We start from the raw sequence: 22974 nt of genomic DNA, 5'->3' as shown, positions 1-22974 counted from the left end.
GGGGCTGAAACCACTCCGCCGAGCCTGAAACCACTGCGTCAGGGCAGAAGCCACTCGGTCGTTGCTGAAACCACTCCGCCGGACCTGAAACCACTCCGCCAGGGCCAAAACCACTGCGTCAGGCCTAAAACCACTCTGCCGAGCCTAAAACAACTCCGTCGGGGCCAAAACCATTCCACCAAGGCGAAAACCACTCCGCCGGGGCTGAAACCACTCCGCCAAGCCGAAAAGCAGTGCGTCAGGGCTGAAACCCCTGCGTGAAGCCGAAAAGCACTGTGTCGGGGCTGAAACCCCTGCGTGAAGCCGAAAAGCACTGTGTCGGGGCTGAAACCCCTCCGTGAAGCCGAAAAGCACTGTGTCGGGGCTGAAACCCCTGCGTGAAGCCGAAAAGCACTGTGTCGGGGCTGAAACCCCTCCGTGAAGCCGAAAAGCACTGTGTCGGGGCTGAAACCCCTGCGTGAAGCCGAAAAGCACTGTGTCGGGGCTGAAACCCCTGCGTGAAGCCGAAAAGCACTGTGTCGGGGCTGAAACCCCTGCGTGAAGCCGAAAAGCACTGTGTCGGGGCTGAAACCCCTCCGTGAAGCCGAAAAGCACTGTGTCGGGGCTGAAACCCCTCCGTGAAGCCGAAAAGCACTGTGTCGGGGCTGAAACCCCTCCGTGAAGCCGAAAAGCACTGTGTCGGGGCTGAAACCCCTCCGTGAAGCCGAAAAGCACTGTGTCGGGGCTGAAACCACTCCGCCAAGCCGAAAAGCACTGTGTCGGGGCTGAAACCACTCCGCCAAGCCGAAAAGCACTGTGTCGGGGTTGAAACCACTCCATCAAGCCTAAAACCACTCCGCCGGGGCTGAAACTAGTGCGTCAGGGCCCAAACCACTCCAGCAGTGCTGAAACCACTCCGTTGAGCCTGAAACCACTGCGTCGGGGCTGAAACCACTCCGCCGAGCCTGAAACCACTGCGTCAGGCCTGAAACCACTCCGCCAGGGCCAAAACCACTGCGTCAGGCCTAAAACCACTCTGCCGAGCCTAAAACAACTCCGTCGGGGCCAAAACCATTCCACCGAGGCGAAAACCACTCCGCCGGGGCTGAAACCACTCCGCCGAGCCGAAAAGCAGTGCGTCAGGGCTGAAACCCCTCCGTGAAGCCGAAAAGCACTGTGTCGGGGTTGAAACCCCTCCGCCAAGCCGAAAAGCACTGCATTGGGGCTGAAACCACTCCGCCAAGCTGAAAAGCACTCTGTCGGGGCTGAAACCACTCCGCCGAGCCGAAAAGCACTCTTTCAGGGTTGAAACCACTCCGCCAGGGCCAAATCCACTCGGTCAGGGCTGAAACCACTCCATCAAACCTAAAAGCACTGCATCAGGCCGAAAACCACTCCGTCGGGGCTGAAACCACCGTGCCAGGGCCAAAACCAGTCTGCCAAGCCTAAAACCACTGCGTCGGGGCGAAAACCACTCCGCCGGGGCTGAAACCACTCCGCCGAGCCTAAAAGCAGTGCGTCAGGGCTGAAACCACTCCGCCGAGCCTGAAACCACTGCGTCAGGCCTGAAATCACTCTGCCGAGCCTGAAACCACTGCGTCAGGCCTAAAACCACTCCGCCGAGCCTAAAACAACTCTGTCGGGGCCTAAACCACTCGTCTGACCTTAAAACCACTCCATCAAGCCTAAAAGCACTGCGTCGGGGCAGAAAGTGCTCCGTCAGGCTGAAAACCACCCCGCCGAGCCTGAAACCACTGCGTCAGGGCAGAAGCCACTCCGTGGTTGCTGAAACCACTCTGCCGAGCCTAAAACCACTCCGCCAGGGCCAAAACCACTGCGTCGGGGCTGAAACCACACCGCCAGGGCCAAAACCACTGCGTCAGGCCTAAAACCACTCCACCGAGCCTAAAACAACTCCGTCGGGGCCAAAACCACTCCACCAGTGCTGAAACCGCTCCGTCGGGGCTGAAACCCCTCCGTGAAGCCGAAAAGCACTCTGTCGGGGTTGAATCCACTCATACAAGCCGAAAAGCACTGCATCGGGGCTGAAACCACTCATACAAGCCGAAAAGCACTGCATCGGGGCTGAAACCACTCCGCCAGGGCCAAATCCACTCGGTCAGGGCTGAAACCACTCCATCAAACCTAAAAGCACTGCATCAGGCCGAAAACCACTCCGTCGGGGCTGAAACCACCGTGCCAGGGCCAAAACCAGTCTGTCAAACCTAAAACCACTGCATCAGGCCGAAAACCACTCCGTCGGGGCTGAAACCACCGTGCCAGGGCCAAAACCAGTCTGCCAAGCCTAAAACCACTGCGTCGGGGCGAAAACCACTCCGCCGGGGCTGAAACCACTCCGCCGAGCCTAAAAGCAGTGCGTCGGGGCTGAAACCACTCCGCCGAGCCTAAAAGCAGTGCGTCAGGGCTGAAACCACTCTGCCAAGCCTAAAACCACTCCACCGACATTAAAACCATTCCGCCAAGCCTAAAACCACTCTGTCGGGGCTGAAACCACTCCGCCGAGCCTGAAACCACTGCGTCAGGCCTGAAACCACTCTGCCGAACCTGAAACCACTGCGTCAGGCCTAAAACCACTCCGCCGGGGCCAAAACCACTCCGCCGGGGCCAAAACCACTCCGCCGGGGCTGAAACCACTCCGCCGGGGCTGAAACCACTCCGCCAAGCCGAAAACCACTGCGTCGGGGCTGAAACCACTCTGCCAAGCCTAAAACCATTCCGCCAAGCCTAAAACCACTGCGTCGGGGCTGAAACCACTCCGCCGAGCCTGAAACCACTGCGTCAGGCCTGAAATCACTCTGCCGAGCCTGAAACCACTGCGTCAGGCCTAAAACCACTCCGCCGAACCTAAAACAACTCCGTCGGGGCCAAAACCACTCGTCTGACCTTAAAACCCCTCCGTGAAGCCTAAAAGCACTGCGTCAGGGCAGAAGCCACTCCGTGGTTGCTGAAAGCACTCCGCCGAGCCTAAAACCACTCCGTCGGGGCTGAAACCAATCCGTGGTTGCTGAAACGACTCCGCCGAGCCTAAAACCACTCCACCAGGGCCAAAACCACTCCGTCGGGGCTGAAACAACATCGCCAGGGCCAAAACCACTGCGTCAGGCCTAAAACCACTCCGCCGAGCCTAAAACAACTCCGTCGGGGCCAAAACCACTCCACCAGTGCTGAAACCGCTCCGTCGGGGCTGAAACCCCTCCGTGAAGCCGAAAAGCACTGTGTCGGGGCTGAAACCCCTCCGTGAAGCCGAAAAGCACTGTGTCGGGGCTGAAACCCCTGCGTGAAGCCGAAAAGCACTGTGTCGGGGCTGAAACCCCTCCGTGAAGCCGAAAAGCACTGTGTCGGGGCTGAAACCCCTGCGTGAAGCCGAAAAGCACTGTGTCGGGGCTGAAACCCCTCCGTGAAGCCGAAAAGCACTGTGTCGGGGCTGAAACCCCTCCGTGAAGCCGAAAAGCACTGTGTCGGGGTTGAAACCACTCCGCCAAGCCGAAAAGCACTGTGTCAGGGTTGAAACCACTCCGCCAGGGCCAAAACCACTCGTCTGACCTTAAAACCACTCTGCCAGGGCCAAAACCACTGCGTCGGGGCTGATACCACACCGCCAGGGCCAAAACCACTGTGTCGGGGCTGAAACCACTCCGCCAGGGCCAAAACCACTGCGTCGGGGCTGAAACTACTCCGCCAGGGCCAAAACCACTCTGCCAAACCTAGAACCACTCCGCCGGGGCTGAAACCACTCCGCCGAGCCTAAAAGCAGTGCGTCAGGGCTGAAACCACTCCGCCAAGCCTAAAACCACTGCGTCAGCTGGAAAACCACTCCGCCAGGGCCAAAACCCCTCCGCTGACATGAAAACCATTCCGTCAGGGCTGGAACCACTCCGCCGAGCCTAAAACCCCTCCGTCGGGGCTGAAACCACTGTGCTGGGGCGGAAACTGCTCCGTCAGGCTGTACACCACTGTGTCAGGCCGAAAAGCACTCCACCGGGGCCAAAACCACTGCGTCGGGGCTGAAAGCGTTCCACCAGGGCTAAAACCACTCCGCCGACATTAAAACCACTGCGCCAAGCCTAAAAGCACTGCGTCGGGGCTGAAACCACTCCGCCGAGCCTGAAACCACTGCGTCAGGCCTGAAACCACTCCACCGAGCCGAAAACAACTCCGTCAGGGCCAAAACCACTCCACCAGTGCTGAAACCGCTCCGTCGGGGCTGAAACCCCTCCGTAAAGCCGAAAAGCACTGTGTCGGGGCCGAAACCCCTCCGTGAAGCCGAAAAGCACTGTGTCGGGGTTGAAACCACTCCGCCAAGCCGAAAAGGACTGTGTCGGGTTTGAAACCACTCCGCCAGGGCCAAAACCACTCGTCTGACCTTAAATCCACTCCGCCGAGCCTAAAACCACTGCGTCGGGGCTGGAACCACTCCGCCGAGGCCAAAACCACTGCGTCGGGGCTGGAACCACTCCGCCGAGGCCAAAACCACTGCGTCGGGGCTGAAACCACTCCGCCGAGCCTAAAACCACTCCGTCGGGGCTGAAACTAGTGCGTCAGGCCCAAAACAACTCCGTCAGGGCCAAAACCACTCCACCAGTGCTGAAACCACTGCGCCAAGCCTGAAACCACTGCGTCGGGGCTGAAACCACTCCACCAGTGCTGAAACCACTCTGCCAAGCCTAAAACGACTCCATCAAGCCTAAAAGCAGTGCGTCGGGGCTGAAACCACTCCGCCAGGGCCAAAACCACTCTGCCAAGCCTAAAACCACTCCGTCGGGGCTGAAACCACTCTGCCGAGCCTGAAACCACTGCGTCAGGCCTAAAACCACTCCGCCGAGCCTAAAACAACTCCGCCAGGGCCAAAACCACTCGTCTGACCTTAAAACCACTCCGCTGAGCCAAAAACCACTGTGTCGGGGCTGAAACCACACCGCCAGGGCCAAAACCACTGCGTCGGGGCTGAAACCACTCCGCCAGGGCCAAAACCACTCGTCTGACCTTAAAACCACTCCATCAAGCCTAAAAGCACTGTGCTGGGGCAGAAACTGCTCCGTCAGGCTGAAAACCACTCCGCCGAGCCTGAAACCACTGCGTCAGGGCAGAAGCCACTCCGTCGTTGCTGAAACCACTCCGCCGAGCCTAAAACCACTCCGCCAGGGCCAAAACCACTCCGTCGGGGCTGAAACCACTCCGCCGAGCCTGAAACCACTGCGTCAGGCCTGAAATCACTCCGCCGAGCCTGAAACCACTGCGTCAGGGCAGAAGCCACTCCGTGGTTGCTGAAACCACTCCGTCGGGGCCAAAACCACTCGTCTGACCTTAAAACCACTCCATCAAGCCTAAAAGCACTGCGTCGGGGCTGAAACTGCTCCGTCAGGCTGAAAACCACTCCGCCGAGCCTGAAACCACTGCGTCAGGGCAGAAGCCACTCCGCCGAGCCTAAAACCACTCCGCCGAGCCTAAAACCACTCCGCCGAGCCTAAAACCACTCCGCCGAGCCTAAAACCACTCCGCCAGGGCCAAAACCACTCCGCCGGGGCTGAAACCACACCGCCAGGGCCAAAACCACTGCGTCAGGCCTAAAACCACTCCGCCGAGCCTAAAACAACTCCGTCAGGGCCAAAACCACTCCACCAGTGCTGAAACCGCTCCGTCGGGGCTGAAACCCCTGCGTGAAGCCGAAAAGCACTCTGTTGGGGTTGAAACCACTCCGCCGAGCCTAAAAGCACTGCATTGGGGCTGAAACCACTCCGCCAGGGCCAAATCGACTCGGTCAGGGCTGAAACCACTCCATCAAACCTAAAAGCACTACATCAGGCCGAAAACCACTCCGTCGGGGCTGAAACCACCGTGCCAGGGCCAAAACCAGTCTGGCAAACCTAAAAGCACTGCATCAGGCCGAAAACCACTCCGTCGGGGCTGAAACCACCGTGCCAGGGCCAAAACCAGTCTGCCAAGCCTAAAACCACTGCGTCGGGGCGAAAACCACTCCGCCAGGGCTGAAACCACTCCGCCGAGCCTAAAAGCAGTGCGTCGGGGCTGAAACCACTCCGCCGAGCCTAAAACCATTCCGCCGACATTAAAACCACTGCGCCAAGCCTAAAAGCACTGCATCGGGGCTGAAACCACTCCGCCGAGCCTGAAACCACTGTGTCAGGCCTGAAACCACTCCGCCGAGCCTAAAACAACTCTGTCGGGGCCAAAACCACTCCACCAGTGCTGAAACCACTCCGTCGGGGCTGAAACCCCTCCGTGAAGCCGAAAAGCACTCCGTCGGGGCTGAAACCCCTCCGTGAAGCCGAAAAGCACTGTGTCGGGGTTGAAACCACTCCGCCAAGCCGAAAAGCACTGCGTCGGGGTTGAAACCACTCCGCCGAGCCTGAAACCACTGCGCCGAGCCTAAAACCACTCGTCTGACCTTAAAACCACTCCGCCGAGCCTAAAAGCACTGTGTCGGGGCAGAAACTGCTCCGTGAAGCCGAAAAGCACTGTGTCGGGGCTGAAACCCCTCCGTGAAGCCGAAAAGCACTGTGTCGGGGCTGAAACCCCTCCGTGAAGCCGAAAAGCACTGTGTCGGGGCTGAAACCCCTCGGTGAAGCCGAAAAGCACTGTGTCGGGGCTGAAACCCCTCCGTGAAGCCGAAAAGCACTGTGTCGGGGCTGAAACCCCTCCGTGAAGCCGAAAAGCACTGTGTCGGGGCTGAAACCCCTCCGTGAAGCCGAAAAGCACTGTGTCGGGGCTGAAACCCCTCCGCGAAGCCGAAAAGCACTGTGTCGGGGTTGAAACCACTCCGCGAAGCCAAAAACCACTGCGTTCAGGGTTGAAACCACTCCGCCAGGGCAAAACCACTCGTCTGACCTTAAAACCACTCCGCTGAGCCTAAAACCACTGCGTCGGGGCTGATACCACTCCGCCAGGGCCAGAACCACTCATCTGACCTTAAAACCACTCCATCAAGCCTAAAACCACTCCGCCGACATTAAAACCACTGCGCCAAGCCTAAAAGCACTGCGTCGGGGCTGAAACCCCTCCGTGAAGCCTAAAAGCATTGCGTCAGGTGGAAAACCACTCCGCCGAGCCTAGAACCACTCCACTGAGCCTAAAAGCACTGCATTGGGGCTGAAACCACTCTGCCAGGGCTAAAACGACTGCGTCGGGGCTGAAACCACTCCATCAAGCCGAAAAGCACTGCGTCGGGGCTGAAACTAGTGCGTCAGGCCCAAAACAACTCCGTCGGGGCCAAAACCACTCCACCAGTGCTGAAACCACTGCGCCAAGCCTCAAACCACTCCGTCGGGGCTGAAACCACTAAGCCAGGGCCAAAACCACTCGGCTGACCTTAAAACCACTCCATCAAGCCTAAAAGCACTGCGTCGGGGCAGAAACTGCTCCGTCAGGCTGAAAACCACTCGGCCGAGCCTGAAACCACTGCGTCAGGGCAGAAGCCACTCCGTGGTTGCTGAAACCACTCCGCCGAGCCTGAAACCACTCCGTCGGGGCTGAAACCACTCCGTGGTTGCTGAAACCACTCCGCCGAGCCTAAAACCACTCCGCCGGGGCCAAAATCACTCCGTCGGGGCTGAAACCACTCCGCCGAGCCTAAAAGCAGTGCGTCAGGGCTGAAACCTCTCCGCCAGGGCCAAAACCACTCTGCCAAGCCTAAAACCACTCCACCGGGGCGAAAACCACTCCGCCGGGGCTGAAACCACTCCGCCGAGCCTAAAAACAGTGCATCGGGGCTGAAACCACTCTGCCAAGCCTAAAACCGCTCCGCTGGGGCTGAAACCACTGCGTCGGGGCTGAAACCCCTCCGCCGAGCCTAAAAGCAGTGCGTCAGGGCTGAAACCACTCTGCCAAGCCTAAAACCACACTGCTGAGGCGAAAACTACTCTGCCAAGCCTAAAACCACTCCGCCGAGGCGAAAACCACTGCGTCGGGGCTGAAACCACTCCACCGAGTTTAAAAGCAGTGCGTCGGGGCTGAAACCACTCCGTCGAGCCTAAAACCACTCCGTCGGGGCTGAAACCACTCCGCCGAGCCTGAAACCACTGCGTCAGGGCAGAAGCCACTCGGTCGTTGCTGAAACCACTCCGCCGGACCTGAAACCACTCCGCCAGGGCCAAAACCACTGCGTCAGGCCTAAAACCACTCTGCCGAGCCTAAAACAACTCCGTCGGGGCCAAAACCATTCCACCAAGGCGAAAACCACTCCGCCGGGGCTGAAACCACTCCGCCGAGCCTAAAAACAGTGCATCGGGGCTGAAACCACTCTGCCAAGCCTAAAACCGCTCCGCTGGGGCTGAAACCACTGCGTCGGGGCTGAAACCCCTCCGCCGAGCCTAAAAGCAGTGCGTCAGGGCTGAAACCACTCTGCCAAGCCTAAAACCACACTGCTGAGGCGAAAACTACTCTGCCAAGCCTAAAACCACTCCGCCGAGGCGAAAACCACTGCGTCGGGGCTGAAACCACTCCACCGAGTTTAAAAGCAGTGCGTCGGGGCTGAAACCACTCCGTCGAGCCTAAAACCACTCCGTCGGGGCTGAAACCACTCCGCCGAGCCTGAAACCACTGCGTCAGGGCAGAAGCCACTCGGTCGTTGCTGAAACCACTCCGCCGGACGTGAAACCACTCCGCCAGGGCCAAAACCACTGCGTCAGGCCTAAAACCACTCTGCCGAGCCTAAAACAACTCCGTCGGGGCCAAAACCATTCCACCAAGGCGAAAACCACTCCGCCGGGGCTGAAACCACTCCGCCAAGCCGAAAAGCAGTGCGTCAGGGCTGAAACCCCTGCGTGAAGCCGAAAAGCACTGTGTCGGGGCTGAAACCCCTGCGTGAAGCCGAAAAGCACTGTGTCGGGGCTGAAACCCCTGCGTGAAGCCGAAAAGCACTGTGTCGGGGCTGAAACCCCTGCGTGAAGCCGAAAAGCACTGTGTCGGGGCTGAAACCCCTCCGTGAAGCCGAAAAGCACTGTGTCGGGGCTGAAACCCCTGCGTGAAGCCGAAAAGCACTGTGTCGGGGCTGAAACCCCTCCGTGAAGCCGAAAAGCACTGTGTCGGGGCTGAAACCCCTCCGTGAAGCCGAAAAGCACTGTGTCGGGGCTGAAACCCCTGCGTGAAGCCGAAAAGCACTGTGTCGGGGCTGAAACCCCTCCGTGAAGCCGAAAAGCACTGTGTCGGGGCTGAAACCCCTCCGTGAAGCCGAAAAGCACTGTGTCGGGGCTGAAACCACTCCGCCAAGCCGAAAAGCACTGTGTCGGGGCTGAAACCACTCCGCCAAGCCGAAAAGCACTGTGTCGGGGTTGAAACCACTCCATCAAGCCTAAAACCACTCCGCCGGGGCTGAAACTAGTGCGTCAGGGCCCAAACCACTCCAGCAGTGCTGAAACCACTCCGTTGAGCCTGAAACCACTGCGTCGGGGCTGAAACCACTCCGCCGAGCCTGAAACCACTGCGTCAGGCCTGAAACCACTCCGCCAGGGCCAAAACCACTGCGTCAGGCCTAAAACCACTCTGCCGAGCCTAAAACAACTCCGTCGGGGCCAAAACCATTCCACCGAGGCGAAAACCACTCCGCCGGGGCTGAAACCACTCCGCCGAGCCGAAAAGCAGTGCGTCAGGGCTGAAACCCCTCCGTGAAGCCGAAAAGCACTGTGTCGGGGTTGAAACCCCTCCGCCAAGCCGAAAAGCACTGCATTGGGGCTGAAACCACTCCGCCAAGCTGAAAAGCACTCTGTCGGGGCTGAAACCACTCCGCCGAGCCGAAAAGCACTCTTTCAGGGTTGAAACCACTCCGCCAGGGCCAAATCCACTCGGTCAGGGCTGAAACCACTCCATCAAACCTAAAAGCACTGCATCAGGCCGAAAACCACTCCGTCGGGGCTGAAACCACCGTGCCAGGGCCAAAACCAGTCTGCCAAGCCTAAAACCACTGCGTCGGGGCGAAAACCACTCCGCCGGGGCTGAAACCACTCCGCCGAGCCTAAAAGCAGTGCGTCAGGGCTGAAACCACTCCGCCGAGCCTGAAACCACTGCGTCAGGCCTGAAATCACTCTGCCGAGCCTGAAACCACTGCGTCAGGCCTAAAACCACTCCGCCGAGCCTAAAACAACTCTGTCGGGGCCTAAACCACTCGTCTGACCTTAAAACCACTCCATCAAGCCTAAAAGCACTGCGTCGGGGCAGAAAGTGCTCCGTCAGGCTGAAAACCACCCCGCCGAGCCTGAAACCACTGCGTCAGGGCAGAAGCCACTCCGTGGTTGCTGAAACCACTCTGCCGAGCCTAAAACCACTCCGCCAGGGCCAAAACCACTGCGTCGGGGCTGAAACCACACCGCCAGGGCCAAAACCACTGCGTCAGGCCTAAAACCACTCCACCGAGCCTAAAACAACTCCGTCGGGGCCAAAACCACTCCACCAGTGCTGAAACCGCTCCGTCGGGGCTGAAACCCCTCCGTGAAGCCGAAAAGCACTCTGTCGGGGTTGAATCCACTCATACAAGCCGAAAAGCACTGCATCGGGGCTGAAACCACTCATACAAGCCGAAAAGCACTGCATCGGGGCTGAAACCACTCCGCCAGGGCCAAATCCACTCGGTCAGGGCTGAAACCACTCCATCAAACCTAAAAGCACTGCATCAGGCCGAAAACCACTCCGTCGGGGCTGAAACCACCGTGCCAGGGCCAAAACCAGTCTGTCAAACCTAAAACCACTGCATCAGGCCGAAAACCACTCCGTCGGGGCTGAAACCACCGTGCCAGGGCCAAAACCAGTCTGCCAAGCCTAAAACCACTGCGTCGGGGCGAAAACCACTCCGCCGGGGCTGAAACCACTCCGCCGAGCCTAAAAGCAGTGCGTCGGGGCTGAAACCACTCCGCCGAGCCTAAAAGCAGTGCGTCAGGGCTGAAACCACTCTGCCAAGCCTAAAACCACTCCACCGACATTAAAACCATTCCGCCAAGCCTAAAACCACTCTGTCGGGGCTGAAACCACTCCGCCGAGCCTGAAACCACTGCGTCAGGCCTGAAACCACTCTGCCGAACCTGAAACCACTGCGTCAGGCCTAAAACCACTCCGCCGGGGCCAAAACCACTCCGCCGGGGCCAAAACCACTCCGCCGGGGCTGAAACCACTCCGCCGGGGCTGAAACCACTCCGCCAAGCCGAAAACCACTGCGTCGGGGCTGAAACCACTCTGCCAAGCCTAAAACCATTCCGCCAAGCCTAAAACCACTGCGTCGGGGCTGAAACCACTCCGCCGAGCCTGAAACCACTGCGTCAGGCCTGAAATCACTCTGCCGAGCCTGAAACCACTGCGTCAGGCCTAAAACCACTCCGCCGAACCTAAAACAACTCCGTCGGGGCCAAAACCACTCGTCTGACCTTAAAACCCCTCCGTGAAGCCTAAAAGCACTGCGTCAGGGCAGAAGCCACTCCGTGGTTGCTGAAAGCACTCCGCCGAGCCTAAAACCACTCCGTCGGGGCTGAAACCAATCCGTGGTTGCTGAAACGACTCCGCCGAGCCTAAAACCACTCCGCCAGGGCCAAAACCACTCCGTCGGGGCTGAAACAACATCGCCAGGGCCAAAACCACTGCGTCAGGCCTAAAACCACTCCGCCGAGCCTAAAACAACTCCGTCGGGGCCAAAACCACTCCACCAGTGCTGAAACCGCTCCGTCGGGGCTGAAACCCCTCCGTGAAGCCGAAAAGCACTGTGTCGGGGCTGAAACCCCTCCGTGAAGCCGAAAAGCACTGTGTCGGGGCTGAAACCCCTGCGTGAAGCCGAAAAGCACTGTGTCGGGGCTGAAACCCCTCCGTGAAGCCGAAAAGCACTGTGTCGGGGCTGAAACCCCTGCGTGAAGCCGAAAAGCACTGTGTCGGGGCTGAAACCCCTCCGTGAAGCCGAAAAGCACTGTGTCGGGGCTGAAACCCCTCCGTGAAGCCGAAAAGCACTGTGTCGGGGTTGAAACCCCTCCGCCAAGCCGAAAAGCACTGTGTCAGGGTTGAAACCACTCCGCCAGGGCCAAAACCACTCGTCTGACCTTAAAACCACTCTGCCAGGGCCAAAACCACTGCGTCGGGGCTGATACCACACCGCCAGGGCCAAAACCACTGTGTCGGGGCTGAAACCACTCCGCCAGGGCCAAAACCACTGCGTCGGGGCTGAAACCACTCCGCCAGGGCCAAAACCACTCTGCCAAACCTAGAACCACTCCGCCGGGGCTGAAACCACTCCGCCGAGCCTAAAAGCAGTGCGTCAGGGCTGAAACCACTCCGCCAAGCCTAAAACCACTGCGTCAGCTGGAAAACCACTCCGCCAGGGCCAAAACCCCTCCGCTGACATGAAAACCATTCCGTCAGGGCTGGAACCACTCCGCCGAGCCTAAAACCCCTCCGTCGGGGCTGAAACCACTGTGCTGGGGCGGAAACTGCTCCGTCAGGCTGTACACCACTGTGTCAGGCCGAAAAGCACTCCACCGGGGCCAAAACCACTGCGTCGGGGCTGAAAGCGTTGCACCAGGGCTAAAACCACTCCGCCGACATTAAAACCACTGCGCCAAGCCTAAAAGCACTGCGTCGGGGCTGAAACCACTCCGCCGAGCCTGAAACCACTGCGTCAGGCCTGAAACCACTCCACCGAGCCGAAAACAACTCCGTCAGGGCCAAAACCACTCCACCAGTGCTGAAACCGCTCCGTCGGGGCTGAAACCCCTCCGTAAAGCCGAAAAGCACTGTGTCGGGGCCGAAACCCCTCCGTGAAGCCGAAAAGCACTGTGTCGGGGTTGAAACCACTCCGCCAAGCCGAAAAGGACTGTGTCGGGTTTGAAACCACTCCGCCAGGGCCAAAACCACTCGTCTGACCTTAAATCCACTCCGCCGAGCCTAAAACCACTGCGTCGGGGCTGGAACCACTCCGCCGAGGCCAAAACCACTGCGTCGGGGCTGGAACCACTCCGCCGAGGCCAAAACCACTGCGTCGGGGCTGAAACCACTCCGCCGAGCCTAAAACCACTCCGTCGGGGCTGAAACTAGTGCGTCAGGCCCAAAACAACTCCGTCAGGGCCAAAACCACTCCACCAGTGCTGAAACCGCTCCGCCAAGCCTGAAACCAGTGCATCGGGGCTGAAACCACTCCACCAGTGCTGAAACCACTCTGCCAAGCCTAAAACGACTCCATCAAGCCTAAAAGCAGTGCGTCGGGGCTGAAACCACTCCGCCAGGGCCAAAACCACTCTGCCAAGCCTAAAACCACTCCGTCGGGGCTGAAACCACTCTGCCGAGCCTGAAACCACTGCGTCAGGCCTAAAACCACTCCGCCGAGCCTAAAACAACTCCGCCAGGGCCAAAACCACTCGTCTGACCTTAAAACCACTCCGCTGAGCCAAAAACCACTGTGTCGGGGCTGAAACCACACCGCCAGGGCCAAAACCACTGCGTCGGGGCTGAAACCACTCCGCCAGGGCCAAAACCACTCGTCTGACCTTAAAACCACTCCATCAAGCCTAAAAGCACTGTGCTGGGGCAGAAACTGCTCCGTCAGGCTGAAAACCACTCCGCCGAGCCTGAAACCACTGCGTCAGGGCAGAAGCCACTCCGTCGTTGCTGAAACCACTCCGCCGAGCCTAAAACCACTCCGCCAGGGCCAAAACCACTCCGTCGGGGCTGAAACCACTCCGCCGAGCCTGAAACCACTGCGTCAGGCCTGAAATCACTCCGCCGAGCCTGAAACCACTGCGTCAGGGCAGAAGCCACTCCGTGGTTGCTGAAACCACTCCGTCGGGGCCAAAACCACTCGTCTGACCTTAAAACCACTCCATCAAGCCTAAAAGCACTGCGTCGGGGCTGAAACTGCTCCGTCAGGCTGAAAACCACTCCGCCGAGCCTGAAACCACTGCGTCAGGGCAGAAGCCACTCCGCCGAGCCTAAAACCACTCCGCCGAGCCTAAAACCACTCCGCCGAGCCTAAAACCACTCCGCCGAGCCTAAAACCACTCCGCCAGGGCCAAAACCACTCCGCCGGGGCTGAAACCACACCGCCAGGGCCAAAACCACTGCGTCAGGCCTAAAACCACTCCGCCGAGCCTAAAACAACTCCGTCAGGGCCAAAACCACTCCACCAGTGCTGAAACCGCTCCGTCGGGGCTGAAACCCCTGCGTGAAGCCGAAAAGCACTCTGTTGGGGTTGAAACCACTCCGCCGAGCCTAAAAGCACTGCATTGGGGCTGAAACCACTCCGCCAGGGCCAAATCGACTCGGTCAGGGCTGAAACCACTCCATCAAACCTAAAAGCACTACATCAGGCCGAAAACCACTCCGTCGGGGCTGAAACCACCGTGCCAGGGCCAAAACCAGTCTGGCAAACCTAAAAGCACTGCATCAGGCCGAAAACCACTCCGTCGGGGCTGAAACCACCGTGCCAGGGCCAAAACCAGTCTGCCAAGCCTAAAACCACTGCGTCGGGGCGAAAACCACTCCGCCAGGGCTGAAACCACTCCGCCGAGCCTAAAAGCAGTGCGTCGGGGCTGAAACCACTCCGCCGAGCCTAAAACCATTCCGCCGACATTAAAACCACTGCGCCAAGCCTAAAAGCACTGCATCGGGGCTGAAACCACTCCGCCGAGCCTGAAACCACTGTGTCAGGCCTGAAACCACTCCGCCGAGCCTAAAACAACTCTGTCGGGGCCAAAACCACTCCACCAGTGCTGAAACCACTCCGTCGGGGCTGAAACCCCTCCGTGAAGCCGAAAAGCACTCCGTCGGGGCTGAAACCCCTCCGTGAAGCCGAAAAGCACTGTGTCGGGGTTGAAACCACTCCGCCAAGCCGAAAAGCACTGCGTCGGGGTTGAAACCACTCCGCCGAGCCTGAAACCACTGCGCCGAGCCTAAAACCACTCGTCTGACCTTAAAACCACTCCGCCGAGCCTAAAAGCACTGTGTCGGGGCAGAAACTGCTCCGTGAAGCCGAAAAGCACTGTGTCGGGGCTGAAACCCCTCCGTGAAGCCGAAAAGCACTGTGTCGGGGCTGAAACCCCTCCGTGAAGCCGAAAAGCACTGTGTCGGGGCTGAAACCCCTCGGTGAAGCCGAAAAGCACTGTGTCGGGGCTGAAACCCCTCCGTGAAGCCGAAAAGCACTGTGTCGGGGCTGAAACCCCTCCATGAAGCCGAAAAGCACTGTGTCGGGGCTGAAACCCCTCCGTGAAGCCGAAAAGCACTGTGTCGGGGCTGAAACCCCTCCGCGAAGCCGAAAAGCACTGTGTCGGGGTTGAAACCACTCCGCCAAGCCAAAAACCACTGCGTTCAGGGTTGAAACCACTCCGCCAGGGCAAAACCACTCGTCTGACCTTAAAACCACTCCGCTGAGCCTAAAACCACTGCGTCGGGGCTGATACCACTCCGCCAGGGCCAGAACCACTCATCTGACCTTAAAACCACTCCATCAAGCCTAAAACCACTCCGCCGACATTAAAACCACTGCGCCAAGCCTAAAAGCACTGCGTCGGGGCTGAAACCCCTCCGTGAAGCCTAAAAGCATTGCGTCAGGTGGAAAACCACTCCGCCGAGCCTAGAACCACTCCACTGAGCCTAAAAGCACTGCATTGGGGCTGAAACCACTCTGCCAGGGCTAAAACGACTGCGTCGGGGCTGAAACCACTCCATCAAGCCGAAAAGCACTGCGTCGGGGCTGAAACTAGTGCGTCAGGCCCAAAACAACTCCGTCGGGGCCAAAACCACTCCACCAGTGCTGAAACCACTGCGCCAAGCCTCAAACCACTCCGTCGGGGCTGAAACCACTAAGCCAGGGCCAAAACCACTCGGCTGACCTTAAAACCACTCCATCAAGCCTAAAAGCACTGCGTCGGGGCAGAAACTGCTCCGTCAGGCTGAAAACCACTCGGCCGAGCCTGAAACCACTGCGTCAGGGCAGAAGCCACTCCGTGGTTGCTGAAACCACTCCGCCGAGCCTGAAACCACTCCGTCGGGGCTGAAACCACTCCGTGGTTGCTGAAACCACTCCGCCGAGCCTAAAACCACTCCGCCGGGGCCAAAATCACTCCGTCGGGGCTGAAACCACTCCGCCGAGCCTAAAAGCAGTGCGTCAGGGCTGAAACCTCTCCGCCAGGGCCAAAACCACTCTGCCAAGCCTAAAACCACTCCACCGGGGCGAAAACCACTCCGCCGGGGCTGAAACCACTCCGCCGAGCCTAAAAACAGTGCATCGGGGCTGAAACCACTCTGCCAAGCCTAAAACCGCTCCGCTGGGGCTGAAACCACTGCGTCGGGGCTGAAACCCCTCCGCCGAGCCTAAAAGCAGTGCGTCAGGGCTGAAACCACTCTGCCAAGCCTAAAACCACACTGCTGAGGCGAAAACTACTCTGCCAAGCCTAAAACCACTCCGCCGAGGCGAAAACCACTGCGTCGGGGCTGAAACCACTCCACCGAGTTTAAAAGCAGTGCGTCGGGGCTGAAACCACTCCGTCGAGCCTAAAACCACTCCGTCGGGGCTGAAACCACTCCGCCGAGCCTGAAACCACTGCGTCAGGGCAGAAGCCACTCGGTCGTTGCTGAAACCACTCCGCCGGACCTGAAACCACTCCGCCAGGGCCAAAACCACTGCGTCAGGCCTAAAACCACTCTGCCGAGCCTAAAACAACTCCGTCGGGGCCAAAACCATTCCACCAAGGCGAAAACCACTCCGCCGGGGCTGAAACCACTCCGCCAAGCCGAAAAGCAGTGCGTCAGGGCTGAAACCCCTGCGTGAAGCCGAAAAGCACTGTGTCGGGGCTGAAACCCCTGCGTGAAGCCGAAAAGCACTGTGTCGGGGCTGAAACCCCTGCGTGAAGCCGAAAAGCACTGTGTCGGGGCTGAAACCCCTGCGTGAAGCCGAAAAGCACTGTGTCGGGGCTGAAACCCCTCCGTGAAGCCGAAAAGCACTGTGTCGGGGCTGAAACCCCTGCGTGAAGCCGAAAAGCACTGTGTCGGGGCTGAAACCCCTCCGTGAAGCCGAAAAGCACTGTGTCGGGGCTGAAACCCCTGCGTGAAGCCGAAAAGCACTGTGTCGGGGCTGAAACCCCTCCGTGAAGCCGAAAAGCACTGTGTCGGGGCTGAAACCCCTCCGTGAAGCCGAAAAGCACTGTGTCGGGGCTGAAACCACTCCGCCAAGCCGAAAAGCACTGTGTCGGGGCTGAAACCACTCCGCCAAGCCGAAAAGCACTGTGTCGGGGTTGAAACCACTCCATCAAGCCTAAAACCACTCCGCCGGGGCTGAAACTAGTGCGTCAGGGCCCAAACCACTCCAGCAGTGCTGAAACCACTCCGTTGAGCCTGAAACCACTGCGTCGGGGCTGAAACCACTCCGCCGAGCCTGAAACCACTGCGTCAGGCCTGAAACCACTCCGCCAGGGCCAAAACCACTGCGTCAGGCCTAAAACCACTCTGCCGAGCCTAAAACAACTCCGTCGGGGCCAAAACCATTCCACCGAGGCGAAAACCACTCCGCCGGGGCTGAAACCACTCCGCCGAGCCGAAAAGCAGTGCGTCAGGGCTGAAACCCCTCCGTGAAGCCGAAAAGCACTGTGTCGGGGTTGAAACCCCTCCGCCAAGCCGAAAAGCACTGCATTGGGGCTGAAACCACTCCGCCAAGCTGAAAAGCACTCTGTCGGGGCTGAAACCACTCCGCCGAGCCGAAAAGCAGTCTTTCAGGGTTGAAACCACTCCGCCAGGGCCAAATCCACTCGGTCAGGGCTGAAACCACTCCATCAAACCTAAAAGCACTGCATCAGGCCGAAAACCACTCCGTCGGGGCTGAAACCACCGTGCCAGGGCCAAAACCAGTCTGCCAAGCCTAAAACCACTGCGTCGGGGCGAAAACCACTCCGCCGGGGCTGAAACCACTCCGCCGAGCCTAAAAGCAGTGCGTCAGGGCTGAAACCACTCCGCCGAGCCTGAAACCACTGCGTCAGGCCTGAAATCACTCTGCCGAGCCTGAAACCACTGCGTCAGGCCTAAAACCACTCCGCCGAGCCTAAAACAACTCTGTCGGGGCCTAAACCACTCGTCTGACCTTAAAACCACTCCATCAAGCCTAAAAGCACTGCGTCGGGGCAGAAAGTGCTCCGTCAGGCTGAAAACCACCCCGCCGAGCCTGAAACCACTGCGTCAGGGCAGAAGCCACTCCGTGGTTGCTGAAACCACTCTGCCGAGCCTAAAACCACTCCGCCAGGGCCAAAACCACTGCGTCGGGGCTGAAACCACACCGCCAGGGCCAAAACCACTGCGTCAGGCCTAAAACCACTCCACCGAGCCTAAAACAACTCCGTCGGGGCCAAAACCACTCCACCAGTGCTGAAACCGCTCCGTCGGGGCTGAAACCCCTCCGTGAAGCCGAAAAGCACTCTGTCGGGGTTGAATCCACTCATACAAGCCGAAAAGCACTGCATCGGGGCTGAAACCACTCATACAAGCCGAAAAGCACTGCATCGGGGCTGAAACCACTCCGCCAGGGCCAAATCCACTCGGTCAGGGCTGAAACCACTCCATCAAACCTAAAAGCACTGCATCAGGCCGAAAACCACTCCGTCGGGGCTGAAACCACCGTGCCAGGGCCAAAACCAGTCTGTCAAACCTAAAACCACTGCATCAGGCCGAAAACCACTCCGTCGGGGCTGAAACCACCGTGCCAGGGCCAAAACCAGTCTGCCAAGCCTAAAACCACTGCGTCGGGGCGAAAACCACTCCGCCGGGGCTGAAACCACTCCGCCGAGCCTAAAAGCAGTGCGTCGGGGCTGAAACCACTCCGCCGAGCCTAAAAGCAGTGCGTCAGGGCTGAAACCACTCTGCCAAGCCTAAAACCACTCCACCGACATTAAAACCATTCCGCCAAGCCTAAAACCACTCTGTCGGGGCTGAAACCACTCCGCCGAGCCTGAAACCACTGCGTCAGGCCTGAAACCACTCTGCCGAACCTGAAACCACTGCGTCAGGCCTAAAACCACTCCGCCGGGGCCAAAACCACTCCGCCGGGGCCAAAACCACTCCGCCGGGGCCAAAACCACTCCGCCGGGGCTGAAACCACTGCGTCGGGGCTGAAACCACTCCGCCAAGCCGAAAACCACTGCGTCGGGGCTGAAACCAATCTGCCAAGCCTAAAACCATTCCGCCAAGCCTAAAACCACTGCGTCGGGGCTGAAACCACTCCGCCGAGCCTGAAACCACTGCGTCAGGCCTGAAATCACTCTGCCGAGCCTGAAACCACTGCGTCAGGCCTAAAACCACTCCGCCGAACCTAAAACAACTCCGTCGGGGCCAAAACCACTCGTCTGACCTTAAAACCCCTCCGTGAAGCCTAAAAGCACTGCGTCAGGGCAGAAGCCACTCCGTGGTTGCTGAAAGCACTCCGCCGAGCCTAAAACCACTCCGTCGGGGCTGAAACCAATCCGTGGTTGCTGAAACGACTCCGCCGAGCCTAAAACCACTCCGCCAGGGCCAAAACCACTCCGTCGGGGCTGAAACAACATCGCCAGGGCCAAAACCACTGCGTCAGGCCTAAAACCACTCCGCCGAGCCTAAAACAACTCCGTCGGGGCCAAAACCACTCCACCAGTGCTGAAACCGCTCCGTCGGGGCTGAAACCCCTCCGTGAAGCCGAAAAGCACTGTGTCGGGGCTGAAACCCCTCCGTGAAGCCGAAAAGCACTGTGTCGGGGCTGAAACCCCTGCGTGAAGCCGAAAAGCACTGTGTCGGGGCTGAAACCCCTCCGTGAAGCCGAAAAGCACTGTGTCGGGGCTGAAACCCCTGCGTGAAGCCGAAAAGCACTGTGTCGGGGCTGAAACCCCTCCGTGAAGCCGAAAAGCACTGTGTCGGGGCTGAAACCCCTCCGTGAAGCCGAAAAGCACTGTGTCGGGGTTGAAACCACTCCGCCAAGCCGAAAAGCACTGTGTCAGGGTTGAAACCACTCCGCCAGGGCCAAAACCACTCGTCTGACCTTAAAACCACTCTGCCAGGGCCAAAACCACTGCGTCGGGGCTGATACCACACCGCCAGGGCCAAAACCACTGTGTCGGGGCTGAAACCACTCCGCCAGGGCCAAAACCACTGCGTCGGGGCTGAAACCACTCCGCCAGGGCCAAAACCACTCTGCCAAACCTAGAACCACTCCGCCGGGGCTGAAACCACTCCGCCGAGCCTAAAAGCAGTGCGTCAGGGCTGAAACCACTCCGCCAAGCCTAAAACCACTGCGTCAGCTGGAAAACCACTCCGCCAGGGCCAAAACCCCTCCGCTGACATGAAAACCATTCCGTCAGGGCTGGAACCACTCCGCCGAGCCTAAAACCCCTCCGTCGGGGCTGAAACCACTGTGCTGGGGCGGAAACTGCTCCGTCAGGCTGTACACCACTGCGTCAGGCCGAAAAGCACTCCACCGGGGCCAAAACCACTGCGTCGGGGCTGAAAGCGTTGCACCAGGGCTAAAACCACTCCGCCGACATTAAAACCACTGCGCCAAGCCTAAAAGCACTGCGTCGGGGCTGAAACCACTCCGCCGAGCCTGAAACCACTGCGTCAGGCCTGAAACCACTCCACCGAGCCGAAAACAACTCCGTCAGGGCCAAAACCACTCCACCAGTGCTGAAACCGCTCCGTCGGGGCTGAAACCCCTCCGTAAAGCCGAAAAGCACTGTGTCGGGGCCGAAACCCCTCCGTGAAGCCGAAAAGCACTGTGTCGGGGTTGAAACCACTCCGCCAAGCCGAAAAGGACTGTGTCGGGTTTGAAACCACTCCGCCAGGGCCAAAACCACTCGTCTGACCTTAAATCCACTCCGCCGAGCCTAAAAGCACTGCATCGGGGCTGAAACCACTCCGCCGAGGCCAAAACCACTGTGTCGGGGCTGGAACCACTCCGCCGAGGCCAAAACCACTGCGTCGGGGCTGGAACCACTCCGCCGAGGCCAAAACCACTGCGTCGGGGCTGGAACCACTCCATCAAGCCTAAAACCACTGCGTCGGGGCTAAAACTACTGCGTCAGGCCCAAAACAACTCCGTCAGGGCCCAAACCACTCCACCAGTGCTGAAACCACTGCGCCAAGCCTGAAACCAGTGCATCGGGGCTGAAACCACTCCACCAGTGCTGAAACCACTCTGCCAAGCCTAAAACCACTCCATCAAGCCTAAAAGCAGTGCGTCGGGGCTGAAACCACTCCGCCGGGGCTGAAACTACTCTGCCGAGCCTAAAACCACTTCGCCGGGGCGAAAACCACTCCGCCAAGCCTAAAACCACTGCGTCAGGGCTGAAACCACTCCGCCAAGCCTAAAACCACTGCGTCGGGGCGAAAACCACTCCGCCAAGCCTAAAACCACTGCGTCAGGTGGAAAACCACACCGCCGAGCCTAAAAGCAGTGCGTCAGGGCTGAAACCACTCTGCCAAGCCTAAAAGCACTCCACTGAGGCGAAAACCACTGCGTCGGGGCTGAAACCACTCCGCCGAGCCTAAAAGCAGTGTGTCATGGCTGAAACCCCTCCGTGAAGCCTAAAAGCATTGCGTCAGGTGGAAAACCACTCCGCCGAGCCTAGAACCACTCCACTGAGCCTAAAAGCACTGCATTGGGGCTGAAACCACTCTGCCAGGGCTAAAACGACTGCGTCGGGGCTGAAACCACTCTGCCAGGGCTAAAACGACTGCGTCGGGGCTGAAACCACTCCATCAAGCCGAAAAGCACTGCGTCGGGGCTGAAACTAGTGCGTCAGGCCCAAAACAACTCCGTCGGGGCCAAAACCACTCCACCAGTGCTGAAACCACTGCGCCAAGCCTGAAACCAGTGCGTCGGGGCTGAAACCACTCCGCCAGGGCCAAAACCACTCGGCTGACCTTAAAACCACCCCATCAAGCCTAAAAGCACTGCGTCGGGGCAGAAACTGCTCCGTCAGGCTGAAAACCACTCGGCCGAGCCTGAAACCACTGCGTCAGGGCAGAAGCCACTCCGTGGTTGCTGAAACCACTCCGCCGAGCCTAAAACCACTCCGCCAGGGCCAAAACCACTGCGTCGGGGCTGAAACCACACCGCCAGGGCCAAAACCACTGCGTCAGGCCTAAAACCACTCCGCCGAACCTAAAACAACTCCGTCGGGGCCAAAACCACTCCACCAGTGCTGAAACCGCTCCGTCGGGGCTGAAACCCCTCCGTGAAGCCGAAAAGCACTGTGTCGGGGCTGAAAACCCCTCCGTGAAGCCGAAAAGCACTGTGTCGGGGCTGAAACCCCTCGGTGAAGCCGAAAAGCACTGCGTCGGGGCTGAAACCCCTGCGTGAAGCCGAAAAGCACTGTGTCGGGACTGAAACCCCTCCGTGAAGCCGAAAAGCACTGTGTCGGGGCTGAAACCCCTCGGTGAAGCCGAAAAGCACTGTGTCGGGGCTGAAACCCCTCCGTGAAGCCGAAAAGCACTGTGTCGGGGCTGAAACCCCTCCGTGAAGCCGAAAAGCACTGTGTCAGGGCTGAAACCCCTCCGTGAAGCCGAAAAGCACTGTGTCGGGGCTGAAACCCCTCCGTGAAGCCGAAAAGCACTGTGTCGGGGCTGAAAACCCCTCCGTGAAGCCGAAAAGCACTGTGTCGGGGCTGAAACCCCTCCGTGAAGCCGAAAAGCACTGTGTCGGGGCTGAAACCCCTCCGTGAAGCCGAAAAGCACTGTGTCGGGGCTGAAACCCCTCCGTGAAGCCGAAAAGCACTGTGTCGGGGCTGAAACCCCTCCGTGAAGCCGAAAAGCACTGTGTCAGGGTTGAAACCACTCCGCCAGGGCCAAAACCACTCGTCTGACCTTAAAACCACTCTGCCAGGGCCAAAACCACTGCGTCGGGGCTGAAACCACTCCGCCAGGGCCAAAACCACTGCGTCGGGGCTGAAACCACTCCGCCAGGGCCAAAACCACTCTGCCAAACCTAGAACCACTCCGCCGGGGCTGAAACCACTCCGCCGAGCCTAAAAGCAGTGCGTCAGGGCTGAAACC

The sequence above is a fragment of the Struthio camelus genome, chromosome 5 (genome assembly GCF_040807025.1).
Source record: "Struthio camelus isolate bStrCam1 chromosome 5, bStrCam1.hap1, whole genome shotgun sequence".
NCBI lineage: Eukaryota > Metazoa > Chordata > Aves > Struthioniformes > Struthionidae > Struthio > Struthio camelus.
Note: the sequence above shows the minus strand (reverse complement) of the source record.